At 48.3% G+C, this 17,500-nt stretch overlaps 1 non-coding gene across 1 annotated transcript; it reads left to right on the top strand.

Annotated features, from left to right (window-relative positions):
- Positions 1 to 2,471: 2,471 nt before the first annotated feature.
- Positions 2,472 to 2,629, top strand: LOC121601977. Its single transcript, XR_006006237.1, has one exon. It is a non-coding gene; the product is annotated as a 5.8S ribosomal RNA (ribosomal RNA).
- The last annotated feature ends 14,871 nt before the right edge of the window (positions 2,630 to 17,500 follow it).

Raw genomic sequence — 17,500 nt, 5'->3', positions numbered from 1 at the left:
TTGGAGGTTGAGTGCGCTGCTTACCAAACTTTGAACGCGGTAACTTGTACTCGGCACCGACATGGACACTTCCAAACCCAAGGAATGAGTTGTGAGTTTTACTAAGAGAAATAGGTGATTGGCCGTTCTCACCTATAAGTCTTGATATGTGCGGGGAGTTCCTTAAGGTTCTTCCTCCCAGAGATCGTCACTATCTGGGACGTACATTAATTTGTACCTGCATTAGCGCACGCTTTTGTAGAGAGCATATCAAGACGTGAAGGGTTATGTTGGAGGTTGAGTGCGCTGCTTACCAAACTTTGAACGCGGTAACTTGTACTCGGCACCGACATGGACACTTCCAAACCCAAGGAATGAGTTGTGAGTTTTACTAAGAGAAACAGGTAATTGGCAGCGTTACCTATAATTCTTGATATGTGCGGGGAGTTCCTTAAGGTTCTTCCTCCCAGAGATCGTCACTATCTGGGACGTACATTCATTTGTACCTACATAGGCACACGCTTTTGTAGAGAGCATATCAAGACGTGAAGTGTTATGTTGGAGGTCGAGTGCGCTGCTTACCAAACTTTGAACGCGGTAACTTGTACTCGGCACCGACATGGACACTTCCAAACCCAAGGAATGAGTTGTGAGTTTTACTAAGAGAAATAGGTGATTGGCCGTTCTCACCTATAAGTCTTGATGTGTGCGGGAAGTTCCTTAAGGTTCTTCCTCCCAGAGATCGTCACTATCTGGGACGTACATTAATTTGTACCTACATTGGCGCACGCTTTTGTAGAGAGCATATCAAGACGTGAAGGGTTATGTTGGAGGTTGAGTGCGCTGCTTACCAAACTTTGAACGCGGTAACTTGTACTCGGCACCGACATGGACACTTCCAAACCCAAGGAATGAGTTGTGAGTTTTACTAAGAGAAACAGGTAATTGGCAGCGTTACCTATAATTCTTGATATGTGCGGGGAGTTCCTTAAGGTTCTTCCTCCCAGAGATCGTCACTATCTGGGACGTACATTCATTTGTACCTACATAGGCACACGCTTTTGTAGAGAGCATATCAAGACGTGAAGTGTTATGTTGGAGGTCGAGTGCGCTGCTTACCAAACTTTGAACGCGGTAACTTGTACTCGGCACCGACATGGACACTTCCAAACCCAAGGAATGAGTTGTGAGTTTTACTAAGAGAAATAGGTGATTGGCCGTTCTCACCTATAAGTCTTGATGTGTGCGGGAAGTTCCTTAAGGTTCTTCCTCCCAGAGATCGTCACTATCTGGGACGTACATTAATTTGTACCTACATTGGCGCACGCTTTTGTAGAGAGCATATCAAGACGTGAAGGGTTATGTTGGAGGTTGAGTGCGCTGCTTACCAAACTTTGAACGCGGTAACTTGTACTCAGCACCGACATGGACACTTCCAAACCCAAGGAATGAGTTGTGAGTTTTACTAAGAGCAACAGGTAATTGGCAGCGTTACCTATAATTCTTGATATGTGCGGGGAGTTCCTTAAGGTTCTTCCTCCCAGAGATCGTCACTATCTGGGACGTACATTAATTTGTACCTACATAGGCACACGCTTTTGTAGAGAGCATATCAAGACGTGAAGGGTTATGTTGGAGGTTGAGTGCGCTGCTTACCAAACTTTGAACGCGGTAACTTGTACTCGGCACCGACATGGACACTTCCAAACCCAAGGAATGAGTTGTGAGTTTTACTAAGAGAAACAGGTAATTGGCAGCGTTACCTATAATTCTTGATATGTGCGGGGAGTTCCTTAAGGTTCTTCCTCCCAGAGATCGTCACTATCTGGGACGTACATTAATTTGTACCTGCATTAGCGCACGCTTTTGTAGAGAGCATATCAAGACGTGAAGTGTTATGTTGGAGGTCGAGTGCGCTGCTTACCAAACTTTGAACGCGGTAACTTGTACTCGGCACCGACATGGACACTTCCAAACCCAAGGAATGAGTTGTGAGTTTTACTAAGAGAAATAGGTGATTGGCCGTTCTCACCTATAAGTCTTGATATGTGCGGGGAGTTCCTTAAGGTTCTTCCTCCCAGAGATCGTCACTATCTGGGACGTACATTAATTTGTACCTGCATTAGCGCACGCTTTTGTAGAGAGCATATCAAGACACGGGACGTGTTGTGTTGGAGGTCGAGTGCGCTGCTTACCAAACTTTGAACGCGGTAACTTGTACTCGGCGCCGGCATGGACACGCCCAAACCCTAGTCTTGATGTGTGCGGGAAGTTCCTTAAGGTTCTTCCTCCCAGAGATCGTCACTATCTGGGACGTGCATTAATTTGTACCTACTCTAGCGCACGCTTTTGTAGAGAGCATATCAAGACGTCTCGTAAGAGACAACACTTGTACTTGTACAAATTTGAGTAACCCATTGTTGCAGGTCGAGTGTGTTGCATACCAAACTTTGAACGCGGTTACGCCACTCGGCGCCGAAAGGCACTCTTTAAACCCTAGGCAGGGGATCACTCGGCTCATGGATCGATGAAGACCGCAGCTAAATGCGCGTCATAATGTGAACTGCAGGACACATGAACATTGATAAGTTGAACGCATATGGCGCATCGGACGTTTAATCCCGACCGATGCACACATTCTTGAGTGCCTACTAATTACCAAAGTCTCATTTAGTTAACTACAGTGGCCGTCCGCGAAGGTGCCCGGGTCATCCGACGCACTGGGCGGTCGCTGTGCATAATGACGTGCTTGGTCCCCGTCTGCGGGTCCTCGGGCGTTGAAAGTGGACACTCTCGAGCGTATGTTGGATGCGTTTCGTGTTGGTGGTGTTTGATGCGTAGGGTTTGTGGTGTGTGTCAAGCCGCATGGTTCGAACTAATGCTACGTCGTTCCCGATGGCCACCGGCAGTCTACTCTCCAGGCTAAAGTCGGCTCGTCTAGGGATTCGGAAAGCTAAGTCGCTGTAACTCATGTGGCCCATACACGGCGTTGCGCTACCACGCTAAGTTAGCCCTACATATACAAGTATCAACCCACGGCACGGGCGTAGCCGTAATACTTACGTCTCGGTTATACCACGTAGGCCTCAAGTGATGTGTGACTACCCCCTAAATTTAAGCATATTAATAAGGGGAGGAAGAGAAACCAACCGGGATTCCCTGAGTAGCTGCGAGCGAAACGGGAAAAGCTCAGCACGTAGGGACGGCATGGAAACGTGCCTGTCCGATTCCGTGTACTGGACCGGTCCGTTATCTATCACGCACTGTGCACTTCAAGTTCAACTTGAAGGTGGCCCATTCTCCCATAGAGGGTGATAGGCCCGTGGAAAGGCATGAGGTGAGGTGATAGACGGTCGGCTCCATGGAGTCGTGTTGCTTGATAGTGCAGCACTAAGTGGGAGGTAAACTCCTTCTAAAGCTAAATACCACCATGAGTCCGATAGCGAACAAGTACCGTGAGGGAAAGTTGAAAAGCACTCTGAATAGAGAGTCAAATAGTACGTGAAACTGCCTAGGGGTACAAACCCGTTGAACTCAATGATCCGGGCGGCGATATTCAGCGGTAAACTAGCAATTGCCGTGCACTTATCGATCCGCAGTAACGGACATCGCGATCCATTACAACAGCGGTTGGCCTCGTGCTAACGCTCCGGCATACACTGCCCCTAGCTCGTGGTGGACGGTCCCTCTGTAAGGGTAGGGTAGCTGCTCTACACTGACCAGGGATCTCCGCGCAGTCCTTCTGGAAGGCGAATGGGGTCCGACCGAGCTCTGGTGTGCTGCTGGAAGGGTGATGGATTCTAACGAGAGGGGTAGTACCGCTGTCTTCTCCGAAAGACGCGCGAATCCTTCGTTCGGCGATGCATGCATCATGCACCTCCGGGCACCCACGGGACTATCCGTCAAGAAACACGGACCAAGAAGTCTGTCTTGCGCGCAAGCCAATGGGTCGTGGCCACGTCCGCGTGTGTCCCGGTTCGATACACCCAAAGGCGAAGACAACTCGAGTTGCGGGATTACGGTTCGGCACTGGCGCAAGCCTTCGTCGGACCCCTCCATCCCAGGGTGTCCCGATACGGCGTGTGCTTGCACACCCCAGCATCCCCGGAGTCCGCCGGACCCGCGCAGATGGTGAACTATGAAATCAGGTTGAACTAGGGGAAACAGTTGATGGGAAAGGACCGAAGCAATTCTGACGTGCAAATCGATTGTCAGATAGGGGCACAGACCTAGGGAAAGTATCTAGTAGCTGGTTCCCTCCGAAGTTTCCCTCAGGATAGCTGGTGCACGTAGCGTTTCGAACCTTATTCTTATCTGGTAAAGCGAATGATTAGAGGCCTTAGCGTGTCCGTATGATCAAACTATAGTCACGAACTGGGTACATACTAGTGAAATACTCTACGACTCGGACCCTGTCCAAGAATGGTGTCGCGATCGGGAGGGCCAAGTGTGTCGAGCAAGCAGGTTTTCCTAGTAAACCTGTATGGTAAACAAACCCAATGCTGTCCGTATGCACGCAACGATAGTCACGAACGGCACATACCTAACGAAAGTACTCTAGTACAGGAATTCGTGTCCAAGAATGGTGCAGGACGGGAGGGCAATGGTCAAAAGCAAGCAGGTTTCCCTAGTAAACCTTGTATGTAAACATACCCAAGCGTGTCCGTATGCACGCAACGATAGTCACGAACGGGCACATACCTAGGGAAAGTACTCTACGTACTAGGACTTCTGTCCAAGAATGGTGTCCGCGACGGGAGGGCAATGGTCGAGCAAGCAGGTTCCCTAGTAAACCTTGTATGGTAAACAACCCAAAGCGTGTCCGTATGCACGCAAACGATAGTCACGAACGGGCACATACCTAGGGAAAGTACTCTACGTACTAGGACTTCTGTCCAAGAATGGGTGTCCGGACGTGGGGAAGCAGGTTACTTATCTGGCAACAAGTTAATAGCTACCTAAGAGAACGAAAGTTACTGTGGATGGTCCAAAACGTGTGCCATAGAGTCCAGCTGGTTCCCTAGTAAACCTTGTATGGAAACATACCAAGCGTGTCCGTATGCACGCAACGATAGTCACGAACGGGCACATACCTAGGGAAAGTACTCTACGTACTAGGATTCTGTCCAAGAATGGTGTCCGCGACGGGAGGGCAATGGTCGAGCAAGCAGGTTTCCCTAGTAAACTTGTATGGTAACTACCCAAGCGTGTCCGTATGCACGCAACGATAGTCACGAACGGCACATACCTAGGGAAAGTACTCTACGTACTAGGACTTCTGTCCAAGAATGGGGTCCGCGACGGGAGGGCAATGGTCGAGCAAGCAGGTTTCCCTAGTAAACCTTGTATGGTAAACATACCCAAGCGTGTCCGTATGCACGCAACGATAGTCACGAACGGGCAATACCTAGGGAAGTACTCTACGTACTAGGACTTCTGTCCAAGAATGGTGTCCGCGACGGGAGGGCAATGGTCGAGCAAGCAGGTTTCCCTAGTAAACCTTGTATGGTAAAATACCAAGCGTGTCCGTATGCACGCAACGATAGTCACGAAACGGGCACATACCTAGGGAAAGTACTCTACGTACTAGGATTCTGTCAAGAATGGTGTCCGCGACGGGAGGGCAATGGTCGAGCAAGCAGGTTTCCCTAGTAAACCTTGTATGGTAAACATACCAAGCGTGTCCGTATGCACGCAACGATAGTCACGAACGGGCACATACTAGGGAAAGTACTCTACGTACTAGGACTTCTGTCCAAGAATGGTGTCCGCGACGGGAGGGCAATGGTCGAGCAAGCAGGTTTCCCTAGTAAACCTTGTATGGTAAACATACCCAAGCGTGTCCGTATGCACGCAACGATAGTCACGAACGGGCACATACCTAGGGAAAGTACTCTACGTACTAGGACTTCTGTCCAAGAATGGTGTCCGCGACGGGAGGGCAATGGTCGAGCAAGCAAGGTTTCCCTAGTAAACCTTGTATGGTAAACATACCCAAGCGTGTCCGTATGCACGCAACGATAGTCACGAACGGGCACATACCTAGGGAAAGTACTCTACGTACTAGGACTTCTGTCAAGATGGTGTCCGCGACGGTCGGGGAGGAAGCAGGTTACTTATCATGTAGCAAACAATGTTAAATAGCTACCTAAGACAACGAAAGTTACTGTAGGATGGTCCAAAATGGTGCCTAGATTCCTTCAGGTTTCCCTAGTAACCTTGTATGGTAACATACCCAAGCGTGTCCGTATGCACGCAACGATAGTCACGAACGGGCACATACCTAGGGAAAGTACCTACGTACTAGGACTTCTGTCCAAGAATGGTGTCCGCGACGGGAGGGCAATGGTCGAGCAAGCAGGTTTCCCTAGTAAACCTTGTATGGTAAACATACCCAGCGTGTCCGTATGCACGCAACGATAGTCACGAACGGGCACATACCTAGGGAAAGTATCTTACGTACTAGGACTTCTGTCCAAGAATGGTGTCCGCGACGGGAGGGCAATGGTCGAGCAAGCAGGTTCCCTAGTAAACCTTGTATGGTAAACATACCAAGCGTGTCCGTATGCACGCAACGATAGTCACGAACGGGCACATACCTAGGGAAAGTACTCTACGTACTAGGACTTCTGTCCAAGAATGGTGTCCGCGACGGTCGGGGAAGCAGGTTACTTATCATGGCAAAAAGTTAAATAGCTACTTAAGAGAACGAAAGTTATGTGGATGAACAAAAACGTGTGCCTAGAATTCCTTCCGGTTTCCCTAGTAAACCTTGTATGGTAAACATACCCAAGCGTGTCCGTATGCACGCAACGATAGTCACGAACGGGCACATACCTAGGGAAAGTACTCTACGTACTAGGACTTCTGTCCAAGAATGGTGTCCGCGACGGGTCGGGAATTGTGTGTTGATCAATACAAATCCTAGGAACATACATGTAGTGTATACAAACATTAACATTAACGCGTACGTTTGGCTGCGCACTCCAAATGGTACACAAATAAGGGTGATTTTATGATCAGACGGACAAAAACAAAGGTGGAGAAGACAGTTTTCGGACGATGTGCACAGAGCTCATTTCGTCGTCCCGGGCGATGGAAAAACAAAAAAGCGCGAGTATCTTTCAGGTTTCTGTCTATAAAAGGGAAGGCCAAAGGTGACCGGTTGAGATAAGCATTTAACATACAAGCACTTTATGGCAACTTTGACACAAAAACTAGGTACCGTACATGTAGATTGTACCAACATGGACATCCATGAACGCGTACGCTCGGGCTGCGCCCTCCGTGTTGTACTTTCCCTGACGGTACACAATTTTGGTGCACGGCTATCCTGACGGCAACTTGTACCAACATGGACATCCATGAACGCGTACGTAGTGTACTTTCCTGATCGGTACACAATTTTGGTGCATGGTGTACCAACATGGACATCCATGAACGCGTACGCTCGGGCTGCGCCCTCCGTGTTGTACTTTCCCTGATCGGTACACAATTTTGGTGCACGGCTATCCTGACCGGCACATGTACCAACATGGACATCCATGAAACGCGTACGTAGTGTACTTTCCCTGATGGTACACAATTTTGGTGCATGTGTACCAACATGGACATACATGAACGCGTACGCTCGGGCTGCGCCCTCCGTGTTGTACTTTCCCTGATCGGTACACAATTTGTGTGCACGGCTATCCTGACCGGCAACTTGTACCAAATGGACATCCATGAACGCGTACGTAGTGTACTTTCCTGATCGGTACACAATTTTGGTGCATGTGTACCAACATGGACATCCATGAACGCGTACGCTCGGCTGCGCCTCCGTGTTGTACTTTCCTGATCGGTACACAATTTTGGGGCACGGTATCCTACCGGCACTTGTACCAACATGGCATCCATGAACGCGTACGTGTGGACTTTCCATGATCGGTACACAATTTTGTGCATGTGTACCAACATGGACATCCATGAACGCGTACGCTCGGGCTGCGCCCTCCGTGTTGTACTTTCCCTGATCGGTACACAATTTTGGTGCACGGCACATGACCGGAAACTGTACCAACATGGACATCCATGAACGCGTACGTGTGTACTTTCCCTGATCGGTACACAATTTTGGTGCATGTGTACCAACATGGACATCCATGAACGCGTACGCTCGGGCTGCGCCTCCGTGTTGTACTTTCCCTGATCGGTACACAATTTTGGTGCGGCTATCCTGACCGGCAACTTGTACCAACAGGACATCATGACGCGTACGTAGTGTACTTCCATGATCGGTACACAATTTGGTGCATGTGTACCAACATGGACATCCATGAACGCGTACGCTCGGGCTGCGCCCTCCGTGTTGTACTTTCCTGATCGGTACACAATTTTGGTGCACGGCTATCCTGACCGGCAACTTTGTACCAACATGGACATCCATGAACGCGTACGTAGTGTACTTTCCCTGATCGGTACACAATTTTGTGCATGTGTACCAACATGGACATCCATGAACGCGTACGCTCGGGCTGCGCCCTCCGTGTGTACTTTCCCTGATCGGTACACAATTTGGTGCACGGCTATCCTGACCGGCAACTTGTACCAACATGGACATCCAGGAATGAACGCGTACGTAGTGTACTTTCCCTGATCGGTACACAATTTGGTGCATGTGTACCAACATGGACATCCATGAACGCGTACGCTCGGGCTGCGCCCTCCGTGTTGTACTTTCCCTGATCGGTACACAATTTGGTGCACGCTATCATGACCGGCAACTTGTACCACATGGACATCCATGAACGCGTACGTAGTGTACTTTCCCTGATCGGTACACAATTTTGGTGCATGTGTACCAACATGGACATCCATGAACGCGTACGCTCGGGCTGCGCCTCGTGTTGTACTTTCCTGATCGGTACACAATTTTGTGCACGGCTATCCTGACCGGCAACTTGTACCAAAGGACATCCATGAACGCGTACGTAGTGTACTTTCCTGATCGCTGATCGGTACACAATTTGGTGCATGTGTACCAACATGGACATCATGAACGCGTACGCTCGGGCTGCGCCCTCCGTGTTGTACTTTCCCTGATCGGTACACAATTTTGGTGCACGGCTATCCTGACCGGCAACTTGTACCAAACATGGACATCCATGAACGCGTACGTAGGTACTTTCCCTGATCGGTACACAATTTGGAGCACGGCTTAGGAAATGTGCTAAAATGTATCAATCAATCCATTTAATCTTGTTATAGTCGATACTACCGTGCCGACCAAGTAGGACACGATACAAGGCAATGTTGTTTGAGAAATAATATGTCGCCATACATTTCAGTACAAAATTGCTCGGTCAGCTACGGCGGGCCATAACTCGAATACTAAACGTCGCAGACATGGGTCGTAGAACAATTTTAAGCTCGTCTAATCATTCTCTATCCGATTCTGGATAGTGGTTTTTTGACCACTTTTCATCATTTTGTGACACCCCGAACCTAGGGACAGCTCCCTAGCTTTTTGCAAAAAAGTGCACCGAACGGGCCGGAGAGCTCGAGTAGTCAAAAAATTTTTTTCGCTAAAACCCTCAAAACGTGTCAGAAAACACACCCTAGATGATGAAAAGTGCAACCAGAAAGTCAACCGACAACATGCCCGGGGTACCAATTTGCTCTACGCGTCCCTAGGTAGGGTACTTTTTCATACAAACATCAATGTGCACGGTGCACAAAGTGCGCGGAACAAAAATGCTCGGTCAGACCTACGGCGGCCATAACTCGAATACTAAACGTCGCAGACATGGGTCGTAGAACAATTTTAAGCTCGTCTAATCATTCTCTATCCGATTCTGGATAGTGGTTTTTTGACCACTTTTCATCATTTTGTGACACCCGAACCTAGGGACAGCTCCCTAGCTTTTGCAAAAAAGTGCACCGAACGGGCGGAGGAGCTCGAGTAGTCAAAAAAAATTTTTTTCGCTAAAAACCCTCAAAACGTGTCAGAAACACACCTAGATGATGAAAAGTGCAACCAGAAAGTCAACCGACAACATGCCCGGGGGTACCAATTTGCTCTACGCGTCCCTAGGTAGGGTACTTTTTCATACAAACATCAATGTGCACGGTGCACAAAGTGCGCGGAAAAAAATTGCTCGGTCAGACCTACGGCGGGCCATAACTCGAATACTAAACGTCGCAGACATGGGTCGTAGAACAATTTTAAGCTCGTCTAATCATTCTCTATCCGATTCTGGATAGTGGTTTTTTGACCACTTTTCATCATTTTGTGACACCCCGAACCTAGGGACAGCTCCCTAGCTTTTTGAAAAAAGTGCACCGAACGGGCCGGAGAGCTCGAGTAGTCAAAAAATTTTTTTCGCTAAAAACCCTCAAAACGTGTCAGAAACACACCCTAGATGATGAAAAGTGCAACCAGAAAGTCAACCGACAACATGCCCGGGGGTACCAATTTGCTCTACGCGTCCCTAGGTAGGGTACTTTTTCATACAAACATCAATGTGCACGGTGCACAAAGTGCGCGGAACAAACATTGCTCGGTCAGACCTACGGCGGGCCATAACTCGAATACTAACGTCGCAGACATGGGTCGTAGTTAGAACAATTTTAAGCTCGTCTAAATCATTCTCTATCCGATTCTGGATAGTGGTTTTTTGACCACTTTTCATCATTTGTGACACCCCGAACCTAGGGACAGCTCCCTAGCTTTTTGCAAAAAAGTGCACCGAACGGGCCGGAGAGCTCGAGTAGTCAAAAAAATTTTTTTCGCTAAAACCCTCAAAACGTGTCAGAAACACACCCTAGATGATGAAAAGTGCAACCAGAAAGTCAACCGAAACATGCCCGGGGGGGTACCAATTTGCTCTACGCGTCCCTAGGTAGGGTACTTTTCATACAAACATCAATGTGCACGGTGCACAAAGTGCGCGGAACAAAAATTGCTCGGTCAGACCTACGGCGGGCATAACTCGAATACTAAACGTCGCAGACATGGGTCGTAGAACAATTTTAAGCTCGTCTAATCATTCTCTATCCGATTCTGGATAGTGGTTTTTTGACCACTTTTCATCATTTTGTGACACCCCGAACCTAGGGACAGCTCCTAGCTTTTGCAAAAAAAGTGCACCGAACGGGCGGAGAGCTCGAGTAGTCAAAAAAATTTTTTTCGCTAAAAACCTCAAAACGTGTCAGAAACACACCCTAGATGATGAAAAGTGCAACCAGAAAGTCAACCGACAACATGCCCGGGGGTACAATTTGCTTACGCGTCCCTAGGTAGGGTACTTTTTCATACAAACATCAATGTGCACGGTGCACAAAGTGCGCGGAACAAAAATTGCTCGGTCAGACCTACGGCGGGCCATAACTCGAATACTAAACGTCGCAGACATGGGTCGTAGAACAATTTTAAGCTCGTCTAATCATCTCTATCCGATTCTGGATAGTGGTTTTTGACCACTTTTCATCATTTTGTGACACCCCGAACCTAGGGACAGCTCCCTAGCTTTTTGCAAAAAAGTGCACCGAACGGGCCGGAGAGCTCGAGTAGTCAAAAAAATTTTTTCGCGTAAAAACCCTCAAAACGTGTCAGAAACACACCCTAGATGATGAAAAGTGCAACCAGAAAGTCAACCGACAACATGCCCGGGGGTACCAATTTGCTCTACGCGTCCTAGGTAGGGTACTTTTTCATACAAAACATCAATGTGCACGGTGCACAAAGTGCGCGGAACAAAATTGCTCGGTCAGACCTACGGGGGCCATAACTCGAATACTAAACGTCGCAGACATGGGTCGTAGAACAATTTTAAGCTCGTCTAATCATTCTCTATCCGATTCTGGATAGTGGTTTTTTGACCACTTTTCATCATTTTGTGACACCCCGAACCTAGGGACAGCTCCCTAGCTTTTTGCAAAAAAGTGCACCGAACGGGCCGGAGAGCTCGAGTAGTCAAAAAAATTTTTTTCGCTAAAAACCCTCAAAACGTGTCAGAAACACACCCTAGATGATGAAAAGTGCAACCAGAAAGTCAACCGACAACATGCCCGGGGGTACCAATTTGCTCTACGCGTCCCTAGGTAGGGTACTTTTCATACAAACATCAATGTGCACGGTGCACAAAGTGCGCGGAACAAAAATTGCTCGGTCAGACTACGGCGGGCCATAACTCGAATACTAAACGTCGCAGACATGGGTCGTAGAACAATTTTAAGCTCGTCTAATCATTCTCTATCCGATTCTGGATAGTGGTTTTTTGACCACTTTTCATCATTTTGTGACACCCCGAACCTAGGGACAGCTCCCTAGCTTTTTGCAAAAAAGTGCACCGAACGGGCCGGAGAGCTCGAGTAGTCAAAAAAATTTTTTTCGCTAAAAACCCTCAAAACGTGTCAGAAACACACCCTAGATGATGAAAAGTGCAACCAGAAAGTCAACCGACAACATGCCAGGGGGTACCAATTTGCTCTACGCGTCCCTAGGTAGGGTACTTTTTCATACAAACATCAATGTGCACGGTGCACAAAGTGCGCGGAACAAAAATTGCTCGGTCAGACCTACGGCGGGCCATAACTCGAATACTAAACGTCGCAGACATGGGTCGTAGAACAATTTTAAGCTCGTCTAATCATTCTCTATCCGATTCTGGATAGTGGTTTTTTGACCACTTTTCATCATTTTGTGACACCCCGAACCTAGGGACAGCTCCCTAGCTTTTTGCAAAAAAGTGCACCGAACGGGAGAGAGCTCGAGTAGTCAAAAATTTTTTTCGCTAAAAACCCTCAAAACGTGTCAGAAACACACCCTAGATGATGAAAAGTGCAACCAGAAAGTCAACCGACAACATGCCCGGGGGTACCAATTTGCTCTACGCGTCCCTAGGTAGGGTACTTTTTCATACAAACATCAATGTGCACGGTGCACAAAGTGCGCGGAACAAAAATTGCTCGGTCAGACCTACGGCGGGCCATAACTCGAATACTAAACGTCGCAGACATGGGTCGTAGAACAATTTTAAGCTCGTCTAATCATTCTCTATCCGATTCTGGATAGTGGTTTTTGACCACTTTTCATCATTTTGTGACACCCCGAACCTAGGGACAGCTCCCTAGCTTTTTGCAAAAAGTGCACCGAACGGGCCGGAGAGCTCGAGTAGTCAAAAAAATTTTTTCGCTAAAAACCCTCAAAACGTGTCAGAAACACACCCTAGATGATGAAAAGTGCAACCAGAAAGTCAACCGACAACATGCCCGGGGGTACCAATTTGCTCTACGCGTCCCTAGGTAGGGTACTTTTTCATACAAACATCAATGTGCACGGTGCACAAAGTGCGCGGAACAAAAAATTGCTCGGTCAGACCTACGGCGGGCCATAACTCGAATACTAGACGTCGCAGACATGGGTCGTTAGAACAATTTTAAGCTCGTCTAATCATTCTCTATCCGATTCTGGATAGTGGTTTTTTGACCACTTTTCATCATTTTGTGGCACCCCGAACCTAGGGACAGCTCCCTAGTTTGCAAAAAAGTGCACCGAACGGGCCGGAGAGCTCGAGTAGTCAAAAAATTTTTTTTCGCTAAAAACCCTCAAAAACGTGTCAGAAACACACCCTAGATGATGAAAAGTGCAACCAGAAAGTCAACCGACAACATGCCCGGGGGTACCAATTTGCTCTACGCGTCCCTAGGTAGGGTACTTTTTCATACAAACATCAATGTGCACGTGCACAAAGTGCGCGGAACAAAAATTGCTCGGTCAGACCTACGGCGGGCCATAACTCGAATACTAAACGTCGCAGACATGGGTCGTAGAACAATTTTAAGCTCGTCTAATCATTCTCTATCCGATTCTGGATAGTGGTTTTTTGACCACTTTTCATCATTTGTGACACCCGAACCTAGGGACAGCTCCCTAGCTTTTTGCAAAAAAGTGCACCGAACGGGCCGGAGAGCTCGAGTAGTCAAAAAAATTTTTTTCGCTAAAAACCCTCAAAACGTGTCAGAAACACACCCTAGATGATGAAAAGTGCAACCAGAAAGTCAACCGACAACATGCCCGGGGGTACCAATTTGCTCTACGCGTCCCTAGGTAGGGTACTTTTTCATACAAACATCAAAGTGCGCTTAGCAAAAGTTCTCCGTCAGACCTACGGCGGCCATAACTCGAAAACTAAACGTCGCAGACATGGGTCGTAGAACAATTTAAGTTCGTCTAATGATTCTACATCCGATCCGGATAGTGGTTTTTTGACCACTTTTCAAAATTTTGTGACACCCCAAACCTAGGGGCAGCTCCCTAGCTTTTGTCAAAAATGGTCACCAACGGGCCGGAGAGCTCGAGTAGTCAAAAATTTTTTTTCGCCAAAATCACTGAAAACGTGTAGAAAACGCATTTTAGATGATGAAAAGTGAAACCAGAACGTCAAACAACAACTTTTTTGGGGGTACCCTTTTTACTCTACGGGCCCCTAGGTAAGGCGCGCCATTAGCGCTTTCCTCTCGAGTTCCCAACTTTTGCCCTCCTGGGAACATGATCATTTGTTCATTGCCTACTATAGGGAGGGTACCTTGCTCCGAGGTCAAAAATGAAAATTTCACCAAATCGTAGTTTTTACCTCTATTTTGTCGTAGGAGCATGGTTTGAGGTGTCGGTGGGTCATTTCGGCCCCCATTTGGGTCATACGTCCCCTCCCGATTTAGTTCGTCGTATGACCATAGTCCGAACTTATGAAGCAAAAGTGGTGTCTGGTGGTGTCTGCCGATGATCTTAACCTATGATTCGAGTTGAGAGTGATATGCGTATATTAGGGTAAAATTAGGCCTTGTAGTACACGGCTTATGCCCGGACTAGGTGTCCCGGGGACAAAATCTCGAAAATTACAGACACCCCAGCATCGCTTAAGGTGGTCAGTAGCAAATATATTTTTGGGTCTTCGGACCCATGAAGAGACAGTAGCTGGCTAGTTTGCTGTACTCTTACGCTGAGAACTGGCAGCGTAGAGGGTCTACGGACCCTGAAAGGACCTACCCAACCTTTCAAAAAGCTCCCGAGCGGTACATCACGGGTCTACGGACCCTAAGACTTCGTCGTGATGGTTTCAAGCATAAAAGTCGTAACAGTTTAAGAGGTTTTCGTAAGCGTATATTAAATGCATGCTTGAAACTAAGCCGTTGTCTTTAAACACTGCAAGACCAATCGAACTTTTAGGGAAACTCGAAGGATTCACGCTAAGCTCGATGAGCTATTAAGGGTAGTGGTGCATGGTTTGTCGGCGTTCCTTGGATCTAATCCATTGAACAAATGTGTCTGGGGTCATGGTGCAGGTAAAATAGCGTGTGATGAAACGGGTTTCCCTTACCAAATGTGGCATAACTTTCCTGAGAGCGAAGCTCAGACCCACGTAGGGGAGAGCAAAGTGGAACTTAAATGTTCTATGCAGCAAATGTTCGCCATGCGGATAAACAAGTTGGAATAGCTCAATGTAGTGTAATGCAAACACGAATCGCAATTAACGATAAGGGGACCCAGAAGCAATTCTGCGGAACCCTCGGGGGAGGTGTGAGTTGATATAATTAGAGGTGATAGTCCAAGTTGTTCGAGCTCCGGCTCGGCAGCCGATACGAGGTTCCTGTTGAGCTTGTACATCGCGCAGAGGCGCCGTTCGGTTCTAGCAATGATTCCGCCACCATGTTTCATGCGTGCAGAGGTCCGTTAGAGCTCGAGCAATGTGTCCCGCCGTGATTACGAAAAAGTTTAACAGTTGACTAAGTTGGGGGTGTGTTCAAGTAATCGCGCAGAGATGCCGATCGGTTTCTAGCAATGTTTCCCGTCACAAGGTGGTATTGGCACCTGTGCAGAGTGACCGTTAGCAATGTCTCCCGTATCACGGTGGTGTTCTACCACTAGTGCAGAGTGACCGCTAGCAATGTCTCCCGTCACAAGGTGGTAGCCCAGTAGTGCAGAGAAGCCGCTAGCAAGTCTCCCGTCACAGAGTAAGCAGGTCCGCGAAGTGCAGAGTAGCCGTTAGCAATGTCTCCCGTATCACGGTGGTATCATTCCACTAGTGCAGAGTGACCGCTAGCAATGCTTCCCGACACACGGCGGTAGCTTACGCAGTGCAGAGAGACTCATGAGCAAAGTCTTCCGACACACGGTGGTAACTCGACGAGGTGCAGAGTAACCGTTAGCAATGTCTCCCGTATCACGGTGGGGTTCTTCCACTAGTGCAGAGTGACCGTAGCAATGTTTCCGACACATCGAAGGAGTAGATCCACGAAGTGCAGAAAGATCGCTGAACCAATCAATGCATCCCGTCGTGGAGAGCTTACACGCCCGTAGGACAAAACAGTGGGGTGTATCCAAGTGAAACATTAGTATACATGAGAGTGCAGAGTACCGATTGGACTATAGTGGTCAAAACGCAGCCGGGTAATTCAACTCTGTAGCCGTACAAAGGTATCCGCCTGTTAGAAGGACACCGTACGGTTTACAGTTTTAACAAAAATGCAGCCGCGGTAATTTCAACCCAACCCACTATAGCCATTCAATGTATCCGTCATAATCATGTATACCGATCGGAGTAGCCAAAGACAATGTTCGTCTAGTGTTGTTGGGGTGTATGCGCGCAGAGATGCCGTTCGGTTTAAAGCAATGTTTCCCGTCACGAGGTGGTATTGGCACCTGTGCAGAGTGACCGTTAGCAATGTCTCCCGTATCACGGTGGAGTTCTTCCACTAGTGCAGAGTGACCGCTAGCAATGTTCCCCGTCACAAGGTGGTAGCCCAGCAGTGCAGAGAAGCCGCTGTAGCAAAGTCTCCGTATCACGGTGGAGTTCTTCCACTAGTGCAGAGAGATCGCTGAACCGTGCAATGTGTCCCGTCGTGCGCACCCGTTCGACCATGATGTAACAAGTTGGGGTGCAAGTTGCAAGTTCACGCGCAGAGATGCCGTTCGGTTTAAAGCAATGTTTCCCGTCACGAGGTGGTATTGGCACCTGTGCAGAGTGACCGTTAGCAATGTCTCCCGTATCACGGTGGAGTTCTTCCACTAGTGCAGAGTGACCGCTAGCAATGTCTCCCGTCACATTGTGGTAGCCCAGCAGTGCAGAGAAGCCGCTTTCAGCAATGTTCCCGTCACGAGGTGGTATTGGCACCTGTGCAGAGTGACCGTTAGCAATGTCTCCCGTATCACGGTGGAGTTCTTCCACTAGTGCAGAGTGACCGCTAGCAATGTCTCCCGTCACATTGGTGGTAGCCCAGCAGTGCAGAGAAGCCGCTGTAGCAAAGTCTCCCGTATCACGGTGGTATCATTCCACTAGTGCAGAGAGATCGCTGAACCGTTCAATGTCCGTCCGTCGTGGTGTGCTTGTAGCGAGCACGTAGGATACACCTTGCTTTGTTGGTTTGGGATAGGAGTGGTCGCGCAACTGCCTCCACGCCGCAGAGTGCCAGTTCGGATTGAAGGTCAACTTAGCCGTTCAATGCATCAGTCGGTGGGTGTTCAGATGGCATCACAACT

This window comes from Anopheles merus, unplaced genomic scaffold (genome assembly GCF_017562075.2).
Source record: "Anopheles merus strain MAF unplaced genomic scaffold, AmerM5.1 LNR4000253, whole genome shotgun sequence".
Taxonomy (NCBI): Eukaryota; Metazoa; Arthropoda; class Insecta; order Diptera; family Culicidae; genus Anopheles; species Anopheles merus.
The sequence above is the reverse complement of the archived record's forward strand: the minus strand, read 5'-3'. Positions and strand labels throughout refer to the sequence as shown.